The 24,594-nt window shown below is 53.7% G+C and overlaps 11 non-coding genes across 11 annotated transcripts; 6 read left to right on the top strand and 5 right to left on the bottom strand.

The window, feature by feature from the left end:
• Positions 1–1,455: 1,455 nt before the first annotated feature.
• Positions 1,456–1,528, top strand: trnaa-agc (transfer RNA alanine (anticodon AGC)). Its single transcript has one exon. It is a non-coding gene; the product is annotated as a tRNA-Ala (tRNA).
• Positions 1,529–7,083: 5,555 nt separating this feature from the next.
• trnaa-ugc (transfer RNA alanine (anticodon UGC)) lies at positions 7,084–7,156 on the top strand. Its single transcript has one exon. It is a non-coding gene; the product is annotated as a tRNA-Ala (tRNA).
• A 272-nt stretch (positions 7,157–7,428) lies between these two features.
• On the bottom strand, positions 7,429–7,501 carry trnam-cau (transfer RNA methionine (anticodon CAU)). Its single transcript has one exon. It is a non-coding gene; the product is annotated as a tRNA-Met (tRNA).
• Positions 7,502–12,702: 5,201 nt separating this feature from the next.
• trnaa-ugc (transfer RNA alanine (anticodon UGC)) lies at positions 12,703–12,775 on the top strand. The gene has a single exon. It is a non-coding gene; the product is annotated as a tRNA-Ala (tRNA).
• A 272-nt stretch (positions 12,776–13,047) lies between these two features.
• Positions 13,048–13,120, bottom strand: trnam-cau (transfer RNA methionine (anticodon CAU)). The gene has a single exon. It is a non-coding gene; the product is annotated as a tRNA-Met (tRNA).
• A 2,105-nt stretch (positions 13,121–15,225) lies between these two features.
• On the top strand, positions 15,226–15,298 carry trnaa-agc (transfer RNA alanine (anticodon AGC)). The gene has a single exon. It is a non-coding gene; the product is annotated as a tRNA-Ala (tRNA).
• Positions 15,299–15,579: 281 nt separating this feature from the next.
• Positions 15,580–15,652, bottom strand: trnam-cau (transfer RNA methionine (anticodon CAU)). Its single transcript has one exon. It is a non-coding gene; the product is annotated as a tRNA-Met (tRNA).
• A 2,105-nt stretch (positions 15,653–17,757) lies between these two features.
• trnaa-agc (transfer RNA alanine (anticodon AGC)) lies at positions 17,758–17,830 on the top strand. The gene has a single exon. It is a non-coding gene; the product is annotated as a tRNA-Ala (tRNA).
• A 281-nt stretch (positions 17,831–18,111) lies between these two features.
• Positions 18,112–18,184, bottom strand: trnam-cau (transfer RNA methionine (anticodon CAU)). The gene has a single exon. It is a non-coding gene; the product is annotated as a tRNA-Met (tRNA).
• A 5,670-nt stretch (positions 18,185–23,854) lies between these two features.
• trnaa-agc (transfer RNA alanine (anticodon AGC)) lies at positions 23,855–23,927 on the top strand. Its single transcript has one exon. It is a non-coding gene; the product is annotated as a tRNA-Ala (tRNA).
• Positions 23,928–24,208: 281 nt separating this feature from the next.
• trnam-cau (transfer RNA methionine (anticodon CAU)) lies at positions 24,209–24,281 on the bottom strand. Its single transcript has one exon. It is a non-coding gene; the product is annotated as a tRNA-Met (tRNA).
• Positions 24,282–24,594: the final 313 nt, after the last annotated feature.

The raw sequence follows: 24,594 nt of genomic DNA, 5'->3' as shown, positions 1-24,594 counted from the left end.
GGACTTGTGGTCAAAGGTGTTTTTCCTCATAAATTTCTCCACGAAGGACAGGTGATACGGAACGGTCCAACTACTCGGAGCGTTCCGCGGCAGCGAGGCCAGGCCCATCCTTCGCAACACCGGGGACAGGTAGAACCTCAGTACGTAGTGACACTTGGTGTTTGCGTACCGGGGATCCACGCACAGCTTGATGCAGCCACACACAAAGGTGGCCATCAGGGTGAGGGTGGCATTGGGCATGTTTTTTCCCCCATTGCACCGGTCTTTGTACATAGAGTCTCTTCGGACCCGGTCCATCTTTGATCTCCAAATGAATTGGAAGATGGCCCGGGTGACTGCGGCGGCACAGGTCCTGGGGATAGGCCAGACCTGTGCCACATATAGCAATACTGAGAGTACCTCACACCTGATGACCAGGTTTTTTCCCGCGATGGAGAGCGACCGTTGCCCCCATCTGCCTAGTTTCTGTCTCATCTTCCTGATCCGCTCCTCCCAGGTCTTGGCGCACGCCCCAGCCCCCCCGAACCAAATACCCAGCACCTTCAGGTGGTCAGTCCTGACGGTGAAGGGGATAGAGGATTGGTCGGCCCAGTTCCCGAAGAGCATGGCCTCGCTCTTGCCTCGGTTTACCTTGGCCCCCGAGGCCCGTTCGAACTGGTCGCAGATGCACACGAGTCTGTGCACGGACAGCGGATCCGAGCAGAAAACAGCGACGTCATCCATGTACAGGGAGGCCTTAACCTGCAGGCCCCCGCTGCCAGGAATAGTCACCCCTCTCAGGCTCGCATCCTTCCTGATGGATTCGGCAAATGGCTCTATGCAACACACAAACAAGGCGGGTGAGAGGGGGCATCCCTGCCTGACTCCAGATCTTACAGGGAAGCTATCTGATTCCCACCCATTGATTGAGACTGCACTGACAATGTTGGTGTAGAGCAGTCTGATCCAATTTCCGATTCCCTCCCCAAAGCCCATTTTGGAGAGGACATCCCTCATATATGTATGCGATATCCTGTCAAAGGCTTTCTCCTGGTCCAGGCTGATGAGGCAGGTGTCCACCCCCCTGTCCTGCACGTAGGCGATCGTATCCCTGAGGAGTGCGAGACTCTCAGAGATCACAACATCCACGCAGTCAGTCAGCACTCACTTGAACGTGTCGCAAGTCTCCAATCAGTCAGACAGCGCTCTCGAGTGCTCCCTCACACTTGTTGTGACTGCTGGCGCCGATCGGTTCGTTTGGATTCTGGAATCTCAGAGCGTCTCGCTGGCGATTCTTTCGGCGGCACTGTGTTTTCCAGAAGACTTCGCGCACGTGCTGCTGCTGCTGCTCGGATGTGTCGATAGTCGCGTCGCGTTGTTCGGTTGAATACAGCGTGCAATCTCGAGAGGAAATCGCCTGCTGCTCTCAGCTCATCGTTCCGAAGCACCATGGGGGCTAAGCAAGTGCACATTGTAGGGGAATTAGCTCAAATGGTAGAGCGCTCGCTTAGCATGCGAGAGGCAGTGGGATCGATGCCCACATTCTCCACAGTGCTTTTCCTGGGGACACGCTTGAGACGCAAGCAGTGTGACCCTCGCGTGAACCCTGCGTGTGGCTCCAGTCTTTGCTGCTGCACAGATAGCACGATGGTGAGTTCACAAAATGCTGTGCAGAAAAAAAAGTTGAGCACGTGTCGCCCAGATGTTAAACCTTCCAGCAACGCGTTTGCTCTGGTGTGGTCAGTTCAAATCAGGCGTGAAGCCGTCCAAAGCAATTATTATTGCCCGCGGAGAGAAAGAAAACACGCCCGGTGACAAAGGCCACAGTCGTGCCTTCTCTGAGGATTGAACTCAGGACCGTCAGATTGTGAGACTGACGCGCTGCCTACAGCGCTAAGAAGGCCAGCCGACAGCCGAGGCTCATACCGCGTGCCCAAATAGGCCTGTTTTCAAGGTGCCGCGAGCCACAGAGCAACCCTCGTCAGAAAGCTGCAGCTCCAGTGTGGCCAGGATATCGGCTTTCAATCCACAATCACGCACGTCGCCCGTTACATGCTGGGCTCTGGCCCGTGCAGAGACACGGCCCACTCGCGGTACCGCAGAGCCGTGGCGTCAGGAGCTCGGCAAAGCCCGGTATGTCTTGCGCTTGGCAGGCAACATTCGGCAAAGCCTTTCACTTCTTTGTCTCGATGGCTCCGCTACTGGAGAGCCACGTCACAGCGCACTAAGATCCTTTGCTCAGCACTCCATGCAGGCAAGAAGGGAGGTGCTTCCGTTTACCAAAGAGCCTAAGAAAATGAGGGTTTGCTTTAGGAAAAGAAGGAAGCACTTGTCAGGTATAGACAGGATAGATCGAGTGAATCCGTACAAGAGTGTAAAGACAGTAGGGAAATCAGGAGGGTAAAAAGGGGACCTGAGATAGCTTTGGCAGATAGAGTTAAGGAAAATCCAAAGGGTTTTTGCAAATACATTATAAGGACAAAAGGGTGACTAGGGAGAGAAGAGGGCCCCTCGAGGATCAGCACAGCGGCCTTTGTGTCGAGCCGCAGGAGAGGCTGGGCCGATACTAAACGAGTATTTTGCATCAGTGTTTACTGTGGAAAAGGATAGAATGTAGGGAGAAGTATAGAATATAGGGAAATGGATGGTGACATCTTGAAAATTGTCCACATTGCAGAGGAGGAATGCTGGATGCCTTGAAGCGCGTACAAGTGGATCAATGCCCAGGACCTGATCAGGTCTGGGGGAAGCTAAGGAAGTGATTGCTGGGCCCCTTGCTGAGATATTTGTATGGTTGATATAAAATCATGAGGCGTATAGATCGGATAAAGAGAGAAAGTCTTTTCCCTGGGGTGCGGGAGACCAGCACTAGAGGGCAGAGGTTTAGGGTGAGAGGGAAAAGATATGAAAGAGAACTAAGGGGCACCTTTTTCACACAGAGGGTGGTACGTGTATGGAATGAGCTGCCAGAGGAAGTGGCGGAGGCGAGTGCAATTGCAATATTTAAAAGGCATCTGGGTGGCTATATGAATAGGAAGGGTTTGGAGGGATATGGCCCGGGTGCCGGCAGGTACGACTAGATTGGGATGGGATATCTGGTCGGAAAGGTCCGACCGACGGGTCTCTTTCCGTGACGTACATCTCTATGACTCTATGACTCCTTTCAAGCAAAGTTTTCCCGCGAAGCGGCGCTCTAAACTGCTCGATGACAACTTACTATGTCAACGTCCGGACGAAGGAGTCTTCCATTCCTGTCGGAAAACTGCCTGTGGACTTCTCTTCGTTTCCTCTTCATGAAATCTGGCCTGCACGGGGTGTGCCACTTCCACAGTTGCACAAGTTGAACAGCAACGCATCCGAGCAGGTCAGCACTTAGGAAAGGCCCTACCGGTCAGACAGGGCTCGCGGGTGCTGCTTCAGACGAGTGGCGGTTGCTCTTTGCATCTCGGCCTGCTTGGCGTGTATCTGAAAGCAGCACTTTGCGGAACCTGACCGCAGGGCTGCAGCTCACGAGGATGAAGGAGAAGCCCTCTTTTTGCGTCTGGTAACAGCCCCAAGTGTTCTCTTTCTCCAAAATACACCTTCTTCTTCTTCAGAGAAGTCTGCCTGTTGGTGTGCTGTGACGTCTGCAGTTGCAAACCACGAGCAGCAGGGAGCCCTCTGGAGGAACTTTTTTTTTTATTTCAAAAATATACTTTATTCATAAATGATTTGATGGTCTGTACATTGGATCATGCCATACATATGTCCATATTTACAAACACAGATTCGACTTTATTCTTGTCCTTTACAATCCTGTGCATTTTTTCAATCTTGTATATATACATATATTTGGCTGAGGCATCAGCAGAGCCCAAAAAAACGTCTGTATGGGCCCCCTGTTCTTCTTTCGGCAGGCCGATCTTACACGGAGGTCTTTCCCCACCGCGCCTTGGCGGCAGCTGCCCCAAGCTTCAGCGCGTCCCTCAACACGTAGTCTTGGACCATGGAATGTGCCAGTCTGCAACACTCGGTCGGGGTCAACTCCTTCAGCTGGAAGATCAACAGGTTTCGGACCGCCCAGAGAGCGTCCTTCACCGAGTTGATGATCCTCCAGGCGCAGTTAATGTTCGTCTCGGTGTGAGTCCCGGGGAACAGGCCGTAGAGCACGGAGTCCCGCGTCACGGCGCTGCTCGGGACGAACCTCGACAAGCACCACTGCATTCCTCTCCAGACTTCCTCTGCATAGGCACATTCCAGAAGGAGGTGTGTGACAGTCTCGTCCCCCCCGCAGCCACTTCGAGGGCAGCGTGCGGTGCGGCAGAGAGTCCGGGCGTGCATAAAGGATCTCACAGGCAGAGCCCTTCTCACCACCAGCCAAGCCACGTCTTGGTGCTTGTTGGAAAGTTCTGGCGATGAGGCATTCTGCCAAATGGCTTTGACAGTCTGCTCAGGGAACCGCTCGACAGGATCCGCCCTCTCCTTTTCCCGAAGGGTCTCAAGGACGCTACGTGCTGACCACTTCCTGATGGACTTGTGGTCAAAGGTGTTTTTCCTCATAAATTTCTCCACGAAGGACAGGTGATACGGAACGGTCCAACTACTCGGAGCGTTCCGCGGCAGCGAGGCCAGGCCCATCCTTCGCAACACCGGGGACAGGTAGAACCTCAGTACGTAGTGACACTTGGTGTTTGCGTACCGGGGATCCACGCACAGCTTGATGCAGCCACACACAAAGGTGGCCATCAGGGTGAGGGTGGCATTGGGCGTGTTTTTTCCCCCATTGCATCGGTCTTTGTACATAGAGTCTCTTCGGACCCGGTCCATCTTTGATCTCCAAATGAATTGGAAGATGGCCCGGGTGACTGCGGCGGCACAGGTCCTGGGGATAGGCCAGACCTGTGCCACATATAGCAATACTGAGAGTACCTCACACCTGATGACCAGGTTTTTTCCCGCGATGGAGAGCGACCGTTGCCCCCATCTGCCTAGTTTCTGTCTCATCTTCCTGATCCGCTCCTCCCAGGTCTTGGCGCACGCCCCAGCCCCCCCGAACCAAATACCCAGCACCTTCAGGTGGTCAGTCCTGACGGTGAAGGGGATAGAGGATTGGTCGGCCCAGTTCCCGAAGAGCATGGCCTCGCTCTTGCCTCGGTTTACCTTGGCCCCCGAGGCCCGTTCGAACTGGTCGCAGATGCACACGAGTCTGTGCACGGACAGCGGATCCGAGCAGAAAACAGCGACGTCATCCATGTACAGGGAGGCCTTAACCTGCAGGCCCCCGCTGCCAGGAATAGTCACCCCTCTCAGGCTCGCATCCTTCCTGATGGATTCGGCAAATGGCTCTATGCAACACACAAACAAGGCGGGTGAGAGGGGGCATCCCTGCCTGACTCCAGATCTTACAGGGAAGCTATCTGATTCCCACCCATTGATTGAGACTGCACTGACAATGTTGGTGTAGAGCAGTCTGATCCAATTTCCGATTCCCTCCCCAAAGCCCATTTTGGAGAGGACATCCCTCATATATGTATGCGATATCCTGTCAAAGGCTTTCTCCTGGTCCAGGCTGATGAGGCAGGTGTCCACCCCCCTGTCCTGCACGTAGGCGATCGTATCCCTGAGGAGTGCGAGACTCTCAGAGATCTTCCTGCCCGGTACAGCACAGGTTTGGTCCGGGTGGATCACCGATCCCAGAGCAGACCTGACCCGGTTGGCGATGACCTTTGACAGGATTTTGTAGTCTGCATTTAACAGTGAGATCGGTCTCCAATTTCTAATTTCCTCCCTCTCCCCCTTCCGCTTGTAGACGAGGGTGATGATGCCTTTCCTCATGGATTCACTCATGGTACCTGCCCGGAGCATACTGACATACACCTCCAGCAGGTCCTGGCCGATCAAGTCCCAAAGAGCGGAATAAACCTCGACCGGTAAGCCGTCGCTTCCGGGAGTTTTATTCTTTTCGAAGGACTCGAGGGCCTTGGTCAGTTCATCCAGAGATAGCGGCTGGTCCAGCCTCTCTCGTGTTCCGTCATCTAGGACCTCCGTGATAGAGGACAGGAACGACTGGGAGGCCGCGCTGTCGGTCGGCTTCGAGTCATACAGGCTGGCGTAGAAGGATTTGCTGATCCTCATGACGTCAGCCTGAGATGACGTTACCGAGCCATCTTCTTTCTTCAGGCTGCTGAGCACGGAGCTCTCTTTGTGCACCTTCTGGAAGAAGAAACGTGAGCACGTCTCGTCCTGCTCCACCGAGCGGACCCTGGACCGGAAGATTATCCTGGAGGCCTCCGAGGCAAAGAGCGAGGCTTGCTGGCCCTTCACCTCCTTGAGGTCCTCCGTGACATCCACCCCCATCGTCTGCAGCAGGAGCAGGTTCTGCATACTTTCCTGGAGCTGGGACAGTTTTCCCCGCCTCTCTCTCGCCTCCTGGACACCTTTGAGGATAAAGAACCTCTTGATGTTCCCTTTTACCGTTTCCCACCAGTCCGCTGGAGACTCAAAGAGGGGCTTCACGGTTCTCCAACCTGCGTAATCCCTCTTGAGCTCTTCGATGTTTCCCGGGGTCAACAGCTTAGTGTTCAGTTTCCACGTTCCCTTGCCCGCCCGCTGTTCGTCCTGTAGGTGACAGTCGGCCAGCAGGAGGCAGTGGTCAGAGAAGAACACCGGCTTGACGTCGGTGGATCTGACCGAGAGCGTTCGGGACACAAACAGGTAATCTATCCTTGAGCGGATAGACCCGTCTGCCCGTGACCAGGTGTCCTCTGGAGCCCTCTGGAGGAACACAACATCCACGCAGTCAGTCAGCACTCACTTGAACGTGTCGCAAGTCTCCAATCAGTCAGACAGCGCTCTCGAGTGCTACCTCACACTTGTTGTGACTGCTGGCGCCGATCGGTTCGTTTGGATTCTGGAATCTAAGAGCGTCTCGCTGGCGATTCTTTCGGCGGCACCGTGTTTTCCAGAAGACTTCGCGCACGTGCTGCTGCTGCTGCTGCTCGGATGTGTCGATAGTCGCTTCGCGTTGTTCGGTTGAATACAGCGTGCAATCTCGAGAGGAAATCGCCTGCTGCTCTCAGCTCATCCTTCCGAAGCACCATGGGGGCTAAGCAAGTGCACAGCGTAGGGGAATTAGCTCAAATGGTAGAGCGCTCGCTTTGCATGCGAGAGGTAGTGGGATCGATGCCCACATTCTCCACAGTGCTTTTCCTGGGGAGACGCAAGCAGTGTGACCCTCGCGTGAACCCTGCGTGTGGCTCCAGTCTTTGCTGCTGCACAGATAGCACGATGGTGAGTTTACAAAATGCTGTGCAGAAAAACAAGTTGAGCACGTGTCGCCCAGATGTTAAACCTTCCAGCGACGCGTTTGCTCTGGTGTGGTCAGTTCAAAGCAGGCGTGAAGCCGTCCAAAGCAAATATTATTGCCCGCGGAGAGAAAGAAAACGCGTAAGGTGACAAAGGCCACAGTCTTGCCTTCTCTGAGGATTAAACTCAGGACCTTCAGATTATGAGACTGACGCGCTGCCTACTGCGCTAAGAAGGCCAGCCGACAGCCGAGGCTCATACCGCGTGCCCAAATAGGCCGGTTTTCAAGGTGCTGCGAGCCACAGAGCAACCCTCGTCAGAAAGCTGCAGCTCGAGTGAGGCCAGGATATCGGCTTTCAATCCACAATCACGCACCTCGCCCGTTACATGCTGGGCTCTGGCCCGTGCAGAGACACGGCCCACTCGCGGTGCCGCAGAGCCGTGGCGTCAGGAGCGCGGCAAAGCCCGGTATGTCTTGCGCTTGGCAGGCAACATTCGGCAAAGCCTTTCACTTCTTTGTCTCGATGGCTCCGCTACTGGAGAGCCACGTCACAGCGCACTAAGATCCTTTGCTCAGCACTCCATGCAGGCAAGAAGGGAGGTGCTTCCGTTTACCAAAGAGCCTAAGAAAATGAGGGTTTGCTTAAGGAAAAGAAGGAAGCACTTGTCAGGTATAGACAGGATAGATCGAGTGAATCCGTACAAGAGTGTAAAGACAGTAGGGAAATCAGGAGGGTAAAAAGGGGACCTGAGATAGCTTTGGCAGATAGAGTTAAGGAAAATCCAAAGGGTTTTTGCAAATACATTATAAGGACAAAAGGGTGACTAGGGAGAGAATAGGGCCCCTCGAGGATCAGCACAGCGGCCTTTGTGTCGAGCCGCAGGAGAGGCTGGGCCGATACTAAACGAGTATTTTGCATCAGTGTTTACTGTGGAAAAGGATAGAATGTAGGGAGAAGTATAGAATATAGGGAAATGGATGGTGACATCTTGAAAATTGTCCACATTGCAGAGGAGGAATGCTGGATGCCTTGAAGCGCGTACAAGTGGATCAATGCCCAGGACCTGATCAGGTCTGGGGGAAGCTAAGGAAGTGATTGCTGGGCCCCTTGCTGAGATATTTGTATGGTTGATATAAAATCATGAGGCGTATAGATCGGATAAAGAGAGAAAGTCTTTTCCCTGGGGTGCGGGAGACCAGCACTAGAGGGCAGAGGTTTAGGGTGAGAGGGAAAAGATATGAAAGAGAACTAAGGGGCACCTTTTTCACACAGAGGGTGGTACGTGTATGGAATGAGCTGCCAGAGGAAGTGGCGGAGGCGAGTGCAATTGCAATATTTAAAAGGCATCTGGGTGGCTATATGAATAGGAAGGGTTTGGAGGGATATGGCCCGCGTGCCGGCAGGTACGACTAGATTGGGATGGGATATCTGGTCGGAAAGGTCCGACCGAAGGGTCTCTTTCCGTGACGTACATCTCTATGACTCTATGACTCCTTTCAAGCAAAGTTTTCCCGCGAAGCGGCGCTCTAAACTGCTCGATGACAACTTACTATGTCAACGTCCGGACGAAGGAGTCTTCCATTCCTGTCGGAAAACTGCCTGTGGACTTCTCTTCGTTTCCTCTTCATGAAATCTGGCCTGCACGGGGTGTGCCACTTCCACAGTTGCACAAGTTGAACAGCAACGCATCTGAGCAGGTCAGCACTTAGGAAAGGCCCTACCGGTCAGACAGGGCTCGCGGGTGCTGCTTCAGACGAGTGGCGGTTGCTCTTTGCATCTCGGCCTGCTTGGCGTGTATCTGAAAGCAGCACTTTGCGGAACCTGACCGCAGGGCTGCAGCTCACGAGGATGAAGGAGAAGCCCTCTTTTTTCGTCTGGTAACAGCCCCAAGTGTTCTCTTTCTCCAAAATACACCTTCTTCTTCTTCAGAGAAGTCTGCCTGTTGGTGTGCTGTGACGTCTGCAGTTGCAAACCACGAGCAGCAGGGAGCCCTCTGGAGGAACTTTTTTTTTTATTTCAAAAATATACTTTATTCATAAATGATTTGATGGTCTGTACATTGGATCATGCCATACATATGTCCATATTTACAAACACAGATTCGACTTTATTCTTGTCCTTTACAATCCTGTGCATTTTTTCAATCTTGTATATATACATATATTTGGCTGAGGCATCAGCAGAGCCCAAAAAAACGTCTGTATGGGCCCCCTGTTCTTCTTTCGGCAGGCCGATCTTACACGGAGGTCTTTCCCCACCGCGCCTTGGCGGCAGCTGCCCCAAGCTTCAGCGCGTCCCTCAACACGTAGTCTTGGACCATGGAATGTGCCAGTCTGCAACACTCGGTCGGGGTCAACTCCTTCAGCTGGAAGATCAACAGGTTTCGGACCGCCCAGAGAGCGTCCTTCACCGAGTTGATGATCCTCCAGGCGCAGTTAATGTTCGTCTCGGTGTGAGTCCCGGGGAACAGGCCGTAGAGCACGGAGTCCCGCGTCACGGCGCTGCTCGGGACGAACCTCGACAAGCACCACTGCATTCCTCTCCAGACTTCCTCTGCATAGGCACATTCCAGAAGGAGGTGTGTGACAGTCTCGTCCCCCCCGCAGCCACTTCGAGGGCAGCGTGCGGTGCGGCAGAGAGTCCGGGCGTGCATAAAGGATCTCACAGGCAGAGCCCTTCTCACCACCAGCCAAGCCACGTCTTGGTGCTTGTTGGAAAGTTCTGGCGATGAGGCATTCTGCCAAATGGCTTTGACAGTCTGCTCAGGGAACCGCTCGACAGGATCCGCCCTCTCCTTTTCCCGAAGGGTCTCAAGGACGCTACGTGCTGACCACTTCCTGATGGACTTGTGGTCAAAGGTGTTTTTCCTCATAAATTTCTCCACGAAGGACAGGTGATACGGAACGGTCCAACTACTCGGAGCGTTCCGCGGCAGCGAGGCCAGGCCCATCCTTCGCAACACCGGGGACAGGTAGAACCTCAGTACGTAGTGACACTTGGTGTTTGCGTACCGGGGATCCACGCACAGCTTGATGCAGCCACACACAAAGGTGGCCATCAGGGTGAGGGTGGCATTGGGCGTGTTTTTTCCCCCATTGCATCGGTCTTTGTACATAGAGTCTCTTCGGACCCGGTCCATCTTTGATCTCCAAATGAATTGGAAGATGGCCCGGGTGACTGCGGCGGCACAGGTCCTGGGGATAGGCCAGACCTGTGCCACATATAGCAATACTGAGAGTACCTCACACCTGATGACCAGGTTTTTTCCCGCGATGGAGAGCGACCGTTGCCCCCATCTGCCTAGTTTCTGTCTCATCTTCCTGATCCGCTCCTCCCAGGTCTTGGCGCACGCCCCAGCCCCCCCGAACCAAATACCCAGCACCTTCAGGTGGTCAGTCCTGACGGTGAAGGGGATAGAGGATTGGTCGGCCCAGTTCCCGAAGAGCATGGCCTCGCTCTTGCCTCGGTTTACCTTGGCCCCCGAGGCCCGTTCGAACTGGTCGCAGATGCACACGAGTCTGTGCACGGACAGCGGATCCGAGCAGAAAACAGCGACGTCATCCATGTACAGGGAGGCCTTAACCTGCAGGCCCCCGCTGCCAGGAATAGTCACCCCTCTCAGGCTCGCATCCTTCCTGATGGATTCGGCAAATGGCTCTATGCAACACACAAACAAGGCGGGTGAGAGGGGGCATCCCTGCCTGACTCCAGATCTTACAGGGAAGCTATCTGATTCCCACCCATTGATTGAGACTGCACTGACAATGTTGGTGTAGAGCAGTCTGATCCAATTTCCGATTCCCTCCCCAAAGCCCATTTTGGAGAGGACATCCCTCATATATGTATGCGATATCCTGTCAAAGGCTTTCTCCTGGTCCAGGCTGATGAGGCAGGTGTCCACCCCCCTGTCCTGCACGTAGGCGATCGTATCCCTGAGGAGTGCGAGACTCTCAGAGATCTTCCTGCCCGGTACAGCACAGGTTTGGTCCGGGTGGATCACCGATCCCAGAGCAGACCTGACCCGGTTGGCGATGACCTTTGACAGGATTTTGTAGTCTGCATTTAACAGTGAGATCGGTCTCCAATTTCTAATTTCCTCCCTCTCCCCCTTCCGCTTGTAGACGAGGGTGATGATGCCTTTCCTCATGGATTCACTCATGGTACCTGCCCGGAGCATACTGACATACACCTCCAGCAGGTCCTGGCCGATCAAGTCCCAAAGAGCGGAATAAACCTCGACCGGTAAGCCGTCGCTTCCGGGAGTTTTATTCTTTTCGAAGGACTCGAGGGCCTTGGTCAGTTCATCCAGAGATAGCGGCTGGTCCAGCCTCTCTCGTGTTCCGTCATCTAGGACCTCCGTGATAGAGGACAGGAACGACTGGGAGGCCGCGCTGTCGGTCGGCTTCGAGTCATACAGGCTGGCGTAGAAGGATTTGCTGATCCTCATGACGTCAGCCTGAGATGACGTTACCGAGCCATCTTCTTTCTTCAGGCTGCTGAGCACGGAGCTCTCTTTGTGCACCTTCTGGAAGAAGAAACGTGAGCACGTCTCGTCCTGCTCCACCGAGCGGACCCTGGACCGGAAGATTATCCTGGAGGCCTCCGAGGCGAAGAGCGAGGCTTGCTGGCCCTTCACCTCCTTGAGGTCCTCCGTGACATCCACCCCCATCGTCTGCAGCAGGAGCAGGTTCTGCATACTTTCCTGGAGCTGGGACAGTTTTCCCCGCCTCTCTCTCGCCTCCTGGACACCTTTGAGGATAAAGAACCTCTTGATGTTCCCTTTTACCGTTTCCCACCAGTCCGCTGGAGACTCAAAGAGGGGCTTCACGGTTCTCCAACCTGCGTAATCCCTCTTGAGCTCTTCGATGTTTCCCGGGGTCAACAGCTTAGTGTTCAGTTTCCACGTTCCCTTGCCCGCCCGCTGTTCGTCCTGTAGGTGACAGTCGGCCAGCAGGAGGCAGTGGTCAGAGAAGAACACCGGCTTGACGTCGGTGGATCTGACCGAGAGCGTTCGGGACACAAACAGGTAATCTATCCTTGAGCGGATAGACCCGTCTGCCCGTGACCAGGTGTCCTCTGGAGCCCTCTGGAGGAACACAACATCCACGCAGTCAGTCAGCACTCACTTGAACGTGTCGCAAGTCTCCAATCAGTCAGACAGCGCTCTCGAGTGCTACCTCACACTTGTTGTGACTGCTGGCGCCGATCGGTTCGTTTGGATTCTGGAATCTAAGAGCGTCTCGCTGGCGATTCTTTCGGCGGCACCGTGTTTTCCAGAAGACTTCGCGCACGTGCTGCTGCTGCTGCTGCTCGGATGTGTCGATAGTCGCTTCGCGTTGTTCGGTTGAATACAGCGTGCAATCTCGAGAGGAAATCGCCTGCTGCTCTCAGCTCATCCTTCCGAAGCACCATGGGGGCTAAGCAAGTGCACAGCGTAGGGGAATTAGCTCAAATGGTAGAGCGCTCGCTTTGCATGCGAGAGGTAGTGGGATCGATGCCCACATTCTCCACAGTGCTTTTCCTGGGGAGACGCAAGCAGTGTGACCCTCGCGTGAACCCTGCGTGTGGCTCCAGTCTTTGCTGCTGCACAGATAGCACGATGGTGAGTTTACAAAATGCTGTGCAGAAAAACAAGTTGAGCACGTGTCGCCCAGATGTTAAACCTTCCAGCGACGCGTTTGCTCTGGTGTGGTCAGTTCAAAGCAGGCGTGAAGCCGTCCAAAGCAAATATTATTGCCCGCGGAGAGAAAGAAAACGCGTAAGGTGACAAAGGCCACAGTCTTGCCTTCTCTGAGGATTAAACTCAGGACCTTCAGATTATGAGACTGACGCGCTGCCTACTGCGCTAAGAAGGCCAGCCGACAGCCGAGGCTCATACCGCGTGCCCAAATAGGCCGGTTTTCAAGGTGCTGCGAGCCACAGAGCAACCCTCGTCAGAAAGCTGCAGCTCGAGTGAGGCCAGGATATCGGCTTTCAATCCACAATCACGCACCTCGCCCGTTACATGCTGGGCTCTGGCCCGTGCAGAGACACGGCCCACTCGCGGTGCCGCAGAGCCGTGGCGTCAGGAGCGCGGCAAAGCCCGGTATGTCTTGCGCTTGGCAGGCAACATTCGGCAAAGCCTTTCACTTCTTTGTCTCGATGGCTCCGCTACTGGAGAGCCACGTCACAGCGCACTAAGATCCTTTGCTCAGCACTCCATGCAGGCAAGAAGGGAGGTGCTTCCGTTTACCAAAGAGCCTAAGAAAATGAGGGTTTGCTTAAGGAAAAGAAGGAAGCACTTGTCAGGTATAGACAGGATAGATCGAGTGAATCCGTACAAGAGTGTAAAGACAGTAGGGAAATCAGGAGGGTAAAAAGGGGACCTGAGATAGCTTTGGCAGATAGAGTTAAGGAAAATCCAAAGGGTTTTTGCAAATACATTATAAGGACAAAAGGGTGACTAGGGAGAGAATAGGGCCCCTCGAGGATCAGCACAGCGGCCTTTGTGTCGAGCCGCAGGAGAGGCTGGGCCGATACTAAACGAGTATTTTGCATCAGTGTTTACTGTGGAAAAGGATAGAATGTAGGGAGAAGTATAGAATATAGGGAAATGGATGGTGACATCTTGAAAATTGTCCACATTGCAGAGGAGGAATGCTGGATGCCTTGAAGCGCGTACAAGTGGATCAATGCCCAGGACCTGATCAGGTCTGGGGGAAGCTAAGGAAGTGATTGCTGGGCCCCTTGCTGAGATATTTGTATGGTTGATATAAAATCATGAGGCGTATAGATCGGATAAAGAGAGAAAGTCTTTTCCCTGGGGTGCGGGAGACCAGCACTAGAGGGCAGAGGTTTAGGGTGAGAGGGAAAAGATATGAAAGAGAACTAAGGGGCACCTTTTTCACACAGAGGGTGGTACGTGTATGGAATGAGCTGCCAGAGGAAGTGGCGGAGGCGAGTGCAATTGCAATATTTAAAAGGCATCTGGGTGGCTATATGAATAGGAAGGGTTTGGAGGGATATGGCCCGCGTGCCGGCAGGTACGACTAGATTGGGATGGGATATCTGGTCGGAAAGGTCCGACCGAAGGGTCTCTTTCCGTGACGTACATCTCTATGACTCTATGACTCCTTTCAAGCAAAGTTTTCCCGCGAAGCGGCGCTCTAAACTGCTCGATGACAACTTACTATGTCAACGTCCGGACGAAGGAGTCTTCCATTCCTGTCGGAAAACTGCCTGTGGACTTCTCTTCGTTTCCTCTTCATGAAATCTGGCCTGCACGGGGTGTGCCACTTCCACAGTTGCACAAGTTGAACAGCAACGCATCTGAGCAGGTCAGCACTTAGGAAAGGCCCTACCGGTCAGACAGGGCTCGCGGGTGCTGCTTCAGACGAGTGGCGGTTGCTCTTTGCATCTCGGCCTGCTTGGCGTGTATCTGAAAGCAGCACTTTGCGGAACCTGACCGCAGGGCTGCAGCTCACGAGGATGAAGGAGAAGCCCTCTTTTTTCGTCTGGTAACAGCCCCAAGTGTTCTCTTTCTCCAAAATACACCTTCTTCTTCTTCAGAGAAGTCTGCCTGTTGGTGTGCTGTGACGTCTGCAGTTGCAAACCACGAGCAGCAGGGAGCCCTCTGGAGGAACACAACATCCACGCAGTCAGTCAGCACTCACTTGAACGTGTCGCAAGTCTCCAATCAGTCAGACAGCGCTCTCGAGTGCTACCTCACACTTGTTGTGACTGCTGGCGCCGATCGGTTCGTTTGGATTCTGGAATCTCAGAGCGTCTCGCTGGCGATTCTTTCGGCGGCACTGTGTTTTCCAGAAGACTTCGCGCACGTGCTGCTGCTGCTGCTCGGATGTGTCGATAGTCGCGTCGCGTTGTTCGGTTGAATACAGCGTGCAATCTCGAGAGGAAATCGCCTGCTGCTCTCAGCTCATCGTTCCGAAGCACCATGGGGGCTAAGCAAGTGCACGTTGTAGGGGAATTAGCTCAAATGGTAGAGCGCTCGCTTAGCATGCGAGAGGTAGTGGGATCGATGCCCACATTCTCCACAGTGCTTTTCCTGGGGACACGCTTGAGACGCAAGCAGTGTGACCCTCGCGTGAACCCTGCGTGTGGCTCCAGTCTTTGCTGCTGCACAGATAGCACGATGGTGAGTTCCCAAAATGCTGTGCAGAAAAAAAAGTTGAGCACGTGTCGCCCAGATGTTAAACCTTCCAGCAACGCGTTTGCTCTGGTGTGGTCAGTTCAAATCAGGCGTGAAGCCGTCCAAAGCAATTATTATTGCCCGCGGAGAGAAAGAAAACACGTCCGGTGACAAAGGCCACAGTCTTGCCTTCTCTGAGGATTGAACTCAGGACCTTCAGATTATGAGACTGACGCGCTGCCTACTGCGCTAAGAAGGCCAGCCGACAGCCGAGGCTCATACCGCGTGCCCAAATAGGCCGGTTTTCAAGGTGCCGCGAGCCACAGAGCAACCCTCGTCAGAAAGCTGCAGCTCCAGTGAGGCCAGGATATCGGCTTTCAATCCACAATCACGCACGTCGCCCGTTACATGCTGGGCTCTGGCCCGTGCAGAGACACGGCCCACTCGCGGTACCGCAGAGCCGTGGCGTCAGGAGCTCGGCAAAGCCCGGTATGTCTTGCGCTTGGCAGGCAACATTCGGCAAAGCCTTTCACTTCTTTGTCTCGATGGCTCCGCTACTGGAGAGCCACGTCACAGCGCACTAAGATCCTTTGCTCAGCACTCCATGCAGGCAAGAAGGGAGGTGCTTCCGTTTACCAAAGAGCCTAAGAAAATGAGGGTTTGCTTAAGGAAAAGAAGGAAGCACTTGTCAGGTATAGACAGGATAGATCGAGTGAATCCGTACAAGAGTGTAAAGACAGTAGGGAAATCAGGAGGGTAAAAAGGGGACCTGAGATAGCTTTGGCAGATAGAGTTAAGGAAAATCCAAAGGGTTTTTGCAAATACATTATAAGAACAAAAGGGTGACTAGGGAGAGAATCGGGCCCCTCGAGGATCAGCACAGCGGCCTTTGTGTCGAGCCGCAGGAGAGGCTGGGCCGATACTAAACGAGTATTTTGCATCAGTGTTTACTGTGGAAAAGGATAGAATGTAGGGAGAAGTATAGAATATAGGGAAATGGATGGTGACATCTTGAAAATTGTCCACATTGCAGAGGAGGAATGCTGGATGCCTTGAAGCGCGTACAAGTGGATCAATGCCCAGGACCTGATCAGGTCTGGGGGAAGCTAAGGAAGTGATTGCTGGGCCCCTTGCTGAGATATTTGTATGGTTGATATAAAATCATGAGGCGTATAGATCGGATAAAGAGAGAAAGTCTTTTCCCTGGGGTGCGGGAGACCAGCACTAGAGGGCAGAGGTTTAGGGTGAGAGGGAAAAGATATGAAAGAGAACTAAGGGGCACCTTTTTCACACAGAGGGTGGTACGTGTATGGAATGAGCTGCCAGAGGAAGTGGCGGAGGCGAGTGCAATTGCAATATTTAAAAGGCATCTGGGTGGCTATATGAATAGGAAGGGTTTGGAGGGATATGGCCCGCGTGCCGGCAGGTACGACTAGATTGGGATGGGATATCTGGTCGGAAAGGTCCGACCGAAGGGTCTCTTTCCGTGACGTACATCTCTATGACTCTATGACTCCTTTCAAGCAAAGTTTTCCCGCGAAGCGGCGCTCTAAACTGCTCGATGACAACTTACTATGTCAACGTCCGGACGAAGGAGTCTTCCATTCCTGTCGGAAAACTGCCTGTGGACTTCTCTTCGTTTCCTCTTCATGAAATCTGGCCTGCACGGGGTGTGCCACTTCCACAGTTGCACAAGTTGAACAGCAACGCATCTGAGCAGGTCAGCACTTAGGAAAGGCCCTACCGGTCAGACAGGGCTCGCGGGTGCTGCTTCAGACGAGTGGCGGTTGCTCTTTGCATCTCGGCCTGCTTGGCGTGTATCTGAAAGCAGCACTTTGCGGAACCTGACCGCAGGGCTGCAGCTCACGAGGATGAAGGAGAAGCCCTCTTTTTTCGTCTGGTAACAGCCCCAAGTGTTCTCTTTCTCCAAAATACACCTTCTTCTTCTTCAGAGAAGTCTGCCTGTTGGTGTGCTGTGACGTCTGCAGTTGCAAACCACGAGCAGCAGGGAGCCCTCTGGAGGAACACAACATCCACGCAGTCAGTCAGCACTCACTTGAACGTGTCGCAAGTCTCCAATCAGTCAGACAGCGCTCTCGAGTGCTACCTCACACTTGTTGTGACTGCTGGCGCTGATCGGTTCGTTTGGATTCTGGAATCTCAGAGCGTCTCGCTGGCGATTCTTTCGGCGGCACTGTGTTTTCCAGAAGACTTCGCGCACGTGCTGCTGCTGCTGCTCGGATGTGTCGATAGTCGCGTCGCGTTGTTCGGTTGAATACAGCGTGCAATCTCGAGAGGAAATCGCCTGCTGCTCTCAGCTCATCGTTCCAAAGCACCATGGGGGCTAAGCAAGTGCACGTTGTAGGGGAATTAGCTCAAATGGTAGAGCGCTCGCTTAGCATGCGAGAGGTAGTGGGATCGATGCCCACATTCTCCACAGTGCTTTTCCTGGGGACACGCTTGAGACGCAAGCAGTGTGACCCTCGCGTGAACCCTGCGTGTGGCTCCAGTCTTTGCTGCTGCACAGATAGCACGATGGTGAGTTCCCAAAATGCTGTGCAGAAAAAAAAGTTGAGCACGTGTCGCCCAGATGTTAAACCTTCCAGCAACGCGTTTGCTCTGGTGTGGTCAGTTCAAATCAGGCGTGAAGCCGTCCAAAGCAATTATTATTGCCCGCGGAGAGAAAGAAAACACGTCCGGTGACAAAGGCCACAGTCTTGCCTTCTCTGAGGAGTGAACTCAGGACTTTCAGATTATGAGACTGACGCGCTGCCTACTGCGCTAAGAAGGCCAGCCGACAGCCGAGGCTCATACCGCGTGCCCAAATAGGCCGGTTTTCAAGGTGCCGCGAGCCACAGAGCAACCCTCGTCAGAAAGCTGCAGCTCCAGTGAGGCCAGGATATCGGCTTTCAATCCACAATCACGCACGTCGCCCGTTACATGCTGGGCTCTGGCCCGTGCAGAGACACGGCCCACTCGCGGTACCGCAGAGCCGTGGCGTCAGGAGCTCGGCAAAGCCTGGTATGTCTTGCGCTTGGCAGGCAACATTCGGCAAAGCCTTTCACTTCTTTGTCTCGATGGCTCCGCTACTGGAGAGCCACGTCACAGCGCACTAAGATCCTTTGCTCAGCACTCCATGCAGGCAAGAAGGGAGGTGCTTCCGTTTACCAAAGAGCCTAAGAAAATGAGGGTTTGCTTAAGGAAAAGAAGGAAGCACTTGTCAGGTATAGACAGGATAGATCGAGTGAATCCGTACAAGAGTGTAAAGACAGTAGGGAAATCAGGAGGGTAAAAAGGGGACCTGAGATAGCTTTGGCAGATAGAGTTAAGGAAAATCCAAAGGGTTTTTGCAAATACATTATAAGGACAAAAGGGTGACTAGGGAGAGAATAGGGCCCCTCGAGGATCAGCACAGCGGCCTTTGTGTCGAGCCGCAGGAGAGGCTGGGCCGATACTAAACGAGTATTTTGCATCAGTGTTTACTGTGGAAAAGGATAGAATGTAGGGAGAAGTATAGAATATAGGGAAATGGATGGTGACATCTTGAAAATTGTCCACATTGCAGAGGAGGAATGCTGGATGCCTTGAAGCGCGTACAAGTGGATCAATGCCCAGGACCTGATCAGGTCTGGGGGAAGCTAAGGAAGTGATTGCTGGGCCCCTTGCTGAGATATTTGTATGGTTGATATAAAATCATGAGGCGTATAGATCGGATAAAGAGAGAAAGTCTTTTCCCTGGGGTGCGGGAGACCAGCACTAGAGGGCAGAGGTTTAGGGTGAGAGGGAAAAGATATGAAAGAGAACTAAGGGGCACCTTTTTCACACAGAGGGTGGTACGTGTATGGAATGAGCTGCCAGAGGAAGTGGCGGAGGCGAGTGCAATTGCAATATTTAAAAGGCATCTGGGTGGCTATATGAATAGGAAGGGTTTGGAGGGATATGGCCCGCGTGCCGGCAGGTACGACTAGATTGGGATGGGATATCTGGTCGGAAAGGTCCGACCGAAGGGTCTCTTTCCGTGACGTACATCTCTATGACTCTATGACTCCTTTCAAGCAAAGTTTTCCCGCGAAGCGGCGCTCTAAACTGCTCGATGACAACTTACTATGTCAACGTCCGGACGAAGGAGTCTTCCATTCCTGTCGGAAAACTGCCTGTGGACTTCTCTTCGTTTCCTCTTCATGAAATCTGGCCTGCACGGGGTGTGCCACTTCCACAGTTGCACAAGTTGAACAGCAACGCATCTGAGCAGGTCAGCACTTAGGAAAGGCCCTACCGGTCAGACAGGGCTCGCGGGTGCTGCTTCAGACGAGTGGCGGTTGCTCTTTGCATCTCGGCCTGCTTGGCGTGTATCTGAAAGCAGCACTTTGCGGAACCTGACCGCAGGGCTGCAGCTCACGAGGATGAAGGAGAAGCCCTCTTTTTTCGTCTGGTAACAGCCCCAAGTGTTCTCTTTCTCCAAAATACACCTTCTTCTTCTTCAGAGAAGTCTGCCTGTTGGTGTGCTGTGACGTCTGCAGTTGCAAACCACGAGCAGCAGGGAGCCCTCTGGAGGAACTTTTTTTTTTTTATTTCAAAAATATACTTTATTCATAAATGATTTGATGGTCTGTACATTGGATCATGCCATACATATGTTCATATTTACAAACACAGATTCGACTTTATTCTTGTCCTTTACAATCCTGTGCATTTTTTCAATCTTGTATATATACATATATTTGGCTGAGGCATCAGCAGAGCCCAAAAAAACGTCTGTATGGGCCCCCTGTTCTTCTTTCGGCAGGCCGATCTTACACAGTGGTCTTTCCCCACCGCGCCTTGGCGGCAGCTGCCCCAAGCTTCAGCGCGTCCCTCAACACGTAGTCTTGGACCTTGGAATGTGCCAGTCTGCAACACTCGGTCGGGGTCAACTCCTTCAGCTGGAAGATCAACAGGTTTCGGACCGCCCAGAGAGCGTCCTTCACCGAGTTGATGATCCTCCAGGCGCAGTTAATGTTCGTCTCGGTGTGAGTCCCGGGGAACAGGCCGTAGAGCACGGAGTCCCGCGTCACGGCGCTGCTCGGGACGAACCTCGACAAGCACCACTGCATTCCTCTCCAGACTTCCTCTGCATAGGCACATTCCAGAAGGAGGTGTGTGACAGTCTCGTCCCCCCCGCAGCCACTTCGAGGGCAGCGTGCGGTGCGGCAGAGAGTCCGGGCGTGCATAAAGGATCTCACAGGCAGAGCCCTTCTCACCACCAGCCAAGCCACGTCTTGGTGCTTGTTGGAAAGTTCTGGCGATGAGGCATTCTGCCAAATGGCTTTGACAGTCTGCTCAGGGAACCGCTCGACAGGATCCGCCCTCTCCTTTTCCCGAAGGGTCTCAAGGACGCTACGTGCTGACCACTTCCTGATGGACTTGTGGTCAAAGGTGTTTTTCCTCATAAATTTCTCCACGAAGGACAGGTGATACGGAACGGTCCAACTACTCGGAGCGTTCCGCGGCAGCGAGGCCAGGCCCATCCTTCGCAACACCGGGGACAGGTATTTTTTTTTTTATTTCAAAAATATACTTTATTCATAAATGATTTGATGGTCTGTACATTGGATCATGCCATACATATGTCCATATTTACAAACACAGATTCGACTTTATTCTTGTCCTTTACAATCCTGTGCATTTTTTCAATCTTGTATATATACATATATTTGGCTGGGGCATCAGCAGAGCCCAAAAAAACGTCTGTATGGGCCCCCTGTTCTTCTTTCGGCAGGCCGATCTTACACGGTGGTCTTTCCCCACCGCGCCTTGGCGGCAGCTGCCCCAAGCTTCAGCGCGTCCCTCAACACGTAGTCTTGGACCTTGGAATGTGCCAGTCTGCAACACTCGGTCGGGGTCAACTCCTTCAGCTGGAAGATCAACAGGTTTCGGACCGCCCAGAGAGCGTCCTTCACCGAGTTGATGATCCTCCAGGCGCAGTTAATGTTCGTCTCGGTGTGAGTCCCGGGGAACAGGCCGTAGAGCACGGAGTCCCGCGTCACGGCGCTGCTCGGGACGAACCTCGACAAGCACCACTGCATTCCTCTCCAGACTTCCTCTGCATAGGCACATTCCAGAAGGAGGTGTGTGACAGTCTCGTCCCCCCCGCAGCCACTTCGAGGGCAGCGTGCGGTGCGGCAGAGAGTCCGGGCGTGCATAAAGGATCTCACAGGCAGAGCCCTTCTCACCACCAGCCAAGCCACGTCTTGGTGCTTGTTGGAAAGTTCTGGCGATGAGGCATTCTGCCAAATGGCTTTGACAGTCTGCTCAGGGAACCGCTCGACAGGATCCGCCCTCTCCTTTTCCCGAAGGGTCTCAAGGACGCTACGTGCTGACCACTTCCTGATGGACTTGTGGTCAAAGGTGTTTTTCCTCATAAATATCTCCACGAAGGACAGGTGATACGGAACGGTCCAACTACTCGGAGCGTTCCGCGGCAGCGAGGCCAGGCCCATCCTTCGCAACACCGGGGACAGGTAGAACCTCAGTACGTAGTGACACTTGGTGTTTGCGTACCGGGGATCCACGCACAGCTTGATGCAGCCACACACAAAGGTGGCCATCAGGGTGAGGGTGGCATTGGGCGTGTTTTTTCCCCCATTGCACCGGTCTTTGTACATTGAGACTCTTCGGACCCGGTCCATCTTTGATCTCCAAATGAATTGGAAGATGGCCCGGGTGACTGCGGCGGCACAGGTCCTGGGGATAGGCCAGACCTGTGCCACATATAGCAATACTGAGAGTACCTCACACCTGATGACCAGGTTTTTTCCCGCGATGGAGAGCGACCGTTGCCCCCATCTGCCTAGTTTCTGTCTCATCTTCCTGATCCGCTCCTCCCAGGTCTTGGCGCATGCCCCAGCCCCCCCGAACCAAATACCCAGCACCTTCAGGTGGTCAGTCCTGACGGTGAAGGGGATAGAGGATTGGTCGGCCCAGTTCCCGAAGAGCATGGCCTCGCTCTTGCCTCGGTCTACCTTGGCCCCCGAGGCCCGTTCGAACTGGTCGCAGATGCACACGAGTCTGTGCACGGACAGCGGATCCGAGCAGAAAACAGCGACGTCATCCACGTACAGGGAGGCCTTAACCTGCAGGCCCCCGCTGCCAGGAATAGTCACCCCCCTCAGGCTCGCATCCTTCCTGATGGATTCGGCAAATGGCTCTATGCAACACACAAACAAGGCGGGTGAGAGGGGGCATCCCTGCCTGACTCCAGATCTTACAGGGAAGCTATCTGATTCCCACCCATTGATTGAGACTGCACTGACAATGTTGGTGTAGAGCAGTCTGATCCAATTTCCGATTCCCTCCCCAAAGCCCATTTTGGAGAGGACATCCCTCATATATGTATGCGATATCCTGTCAAAGGCTTTCTCCTGGTCCAGGCTGATGAGGCAGGTGTCCACCCCCCTGTCCTGCACGTAGGCGATCGTATCCCTGAGGAGTGCGAGACTCTCAGAGATCTTCCTGCCCGGTACAGCACAGGTTTGGTCCGGGTGGATCACCGATCCCAGAGCAGACCTGACCCGGTTGGCGATGACCTTTGACAGGATTTTGTAGTCTGCATTTAACAGTGAGATCGGTCTCCAATTTCTAATTTCCTCCCTCTCCCCCTTCCGCTTGTAGACGAGGGTGATGATGCCTTTCCTCATGGATTCACTCATGGTACCTGCCCGGAGCATACTGACATACACCTCCAGCAGGTCCTGGCCGATCAAGTCCCAAAGAGCGGAATAAACCTCGACCGGTAAGCCGTCGCTTCCGGGAGTTTTATTCTTTTCGAAGGACTCGAGGGCCTTGGTCAGTTCATCCAGAGATAGCGGCTGGTCCAGCCTCTCTCGTGTTCCGTCATCTAGGACCTCCGTGATAGAGGACAGGAACGACTGGGAGGCCGCGCTGTCGGTCGGCTTCGAGTCATACAGGCTGGCGTAGAAGGATTTGCTGATCCTCATGACGTCAGCCTGAGATGACGTTACCGAGCCATCTTCTTTCTTCAGGCTGCTGAGCACGGAGCTCTCTTTGTGCACCTTCTGGAAGAAGAAACGTGAGCACGTCTCGTCCTGCTCCACCGAGCGGACCCTGGAGCCCTCTGGAGGAACACAACATCCACGCAGTCAGTCAGCACTCACTTGAACGTGTCGCAAGTCTCCAATCAGTCAGACAGCGCTCTCGAGTGCTACCTCACACTTGTTGTGACTGCTGGCGCCGATCGGTTCGTTTGGATTCTGGAATCTCAGAGCGTCTCGCTGGCGATTCTTTCGGCGGCACTGTGTTTTCCAGAAGACTTCGCGCACGTGCTGCTGCTGCTGCTCGGATGTGTCGATAGTCGCGTCGCGTTGTTCGGTTGAATACAGCGTGCAATCTCGAGAGGAAATCGCCTGCTGCTCTCAGCTCATCGTTCCGAAGCACCATGGGGGCTAAGCAAGTGCACCTTGTAGGGGAATTAGCTCAAATGGTAGAGCGCTCGCTTAGCATGCGAGAGGTAGTGGGATCGATGCCCACATTCTCCACAGTGCTTTTCCTGGGGACACGCTTGAGACGCAAGCAGTGTGACCCTCGCGTGAACCCTGCGTGTGGCTCCAGTCTTTGCTGCTGCACAGATAGCACGATGGTGAGTTCCCAAAATGCTGTGCAGAAAAAAAAGTTGAGCACGTGTCGCCCAGATGTTAAACCTTCCAGCAACGCGTTTGCTCTGGTGTGGTCAGTTCAAATCAGGCGTGAAGCCGTCCAAAGCAATTATTATTGCCCGCGGAGAGAAAGAAAACACGTCCGGTGACAAAGGCCACAGTCTTGCCTTCTCTGAGGATTGAACTCAGGACCTTCAGATTATGAGACTGACGCGCTGCCTACTGCGCTAAGAAGGCCAGCCGACAGCCGAGGCTCATACCGCGTGCCCAAATAGGCCGGTTTTCAAGGTGCCGCGAGCCACAGAGCAACCCTCGTCAGAAAGCTGCAGCTCCAGTGAGGCCAGGATATCGGCTTTCAATCCACAATCACGCACGTCGCCCGTTACATGCTGGGCTCTGGCCCGTGCAGAGACACGGCCCACTCGCGGTACCGCAGAGCCGTGGCGTCAGGAGCTCGGCAAAGCCCGGTATGTCTTGCGCTTGGCAGGCAACATTCGGCAAAGCCTTTCACTTCTTTGTCTCGATGGCTCCGCTACTGGAGAGCCACGTC

The sequence above is a fragment of the Chiloscyllium punctatum genome, chromosome 5 (genome assembly GCF_047496795.1).
Source record: "Chiloscyllium punctatum isolate Juve2018m chromosome 5, sChiPun1.3, whole genome shotgun sequence".
Classification (NCBI taxonomy): Eukaryota; Metazoa; Chordata; class Chondrichthyes; order Orectolobiformes; family Hemiscylliidae; genus Chiloscyllium; species Chiloscyllium punctatum.
The sequence above is the reverse complement of the archived record's forward strand: the minus strand, read 5'-3'. Positions and strand labels throughout refer to the sequence as shown.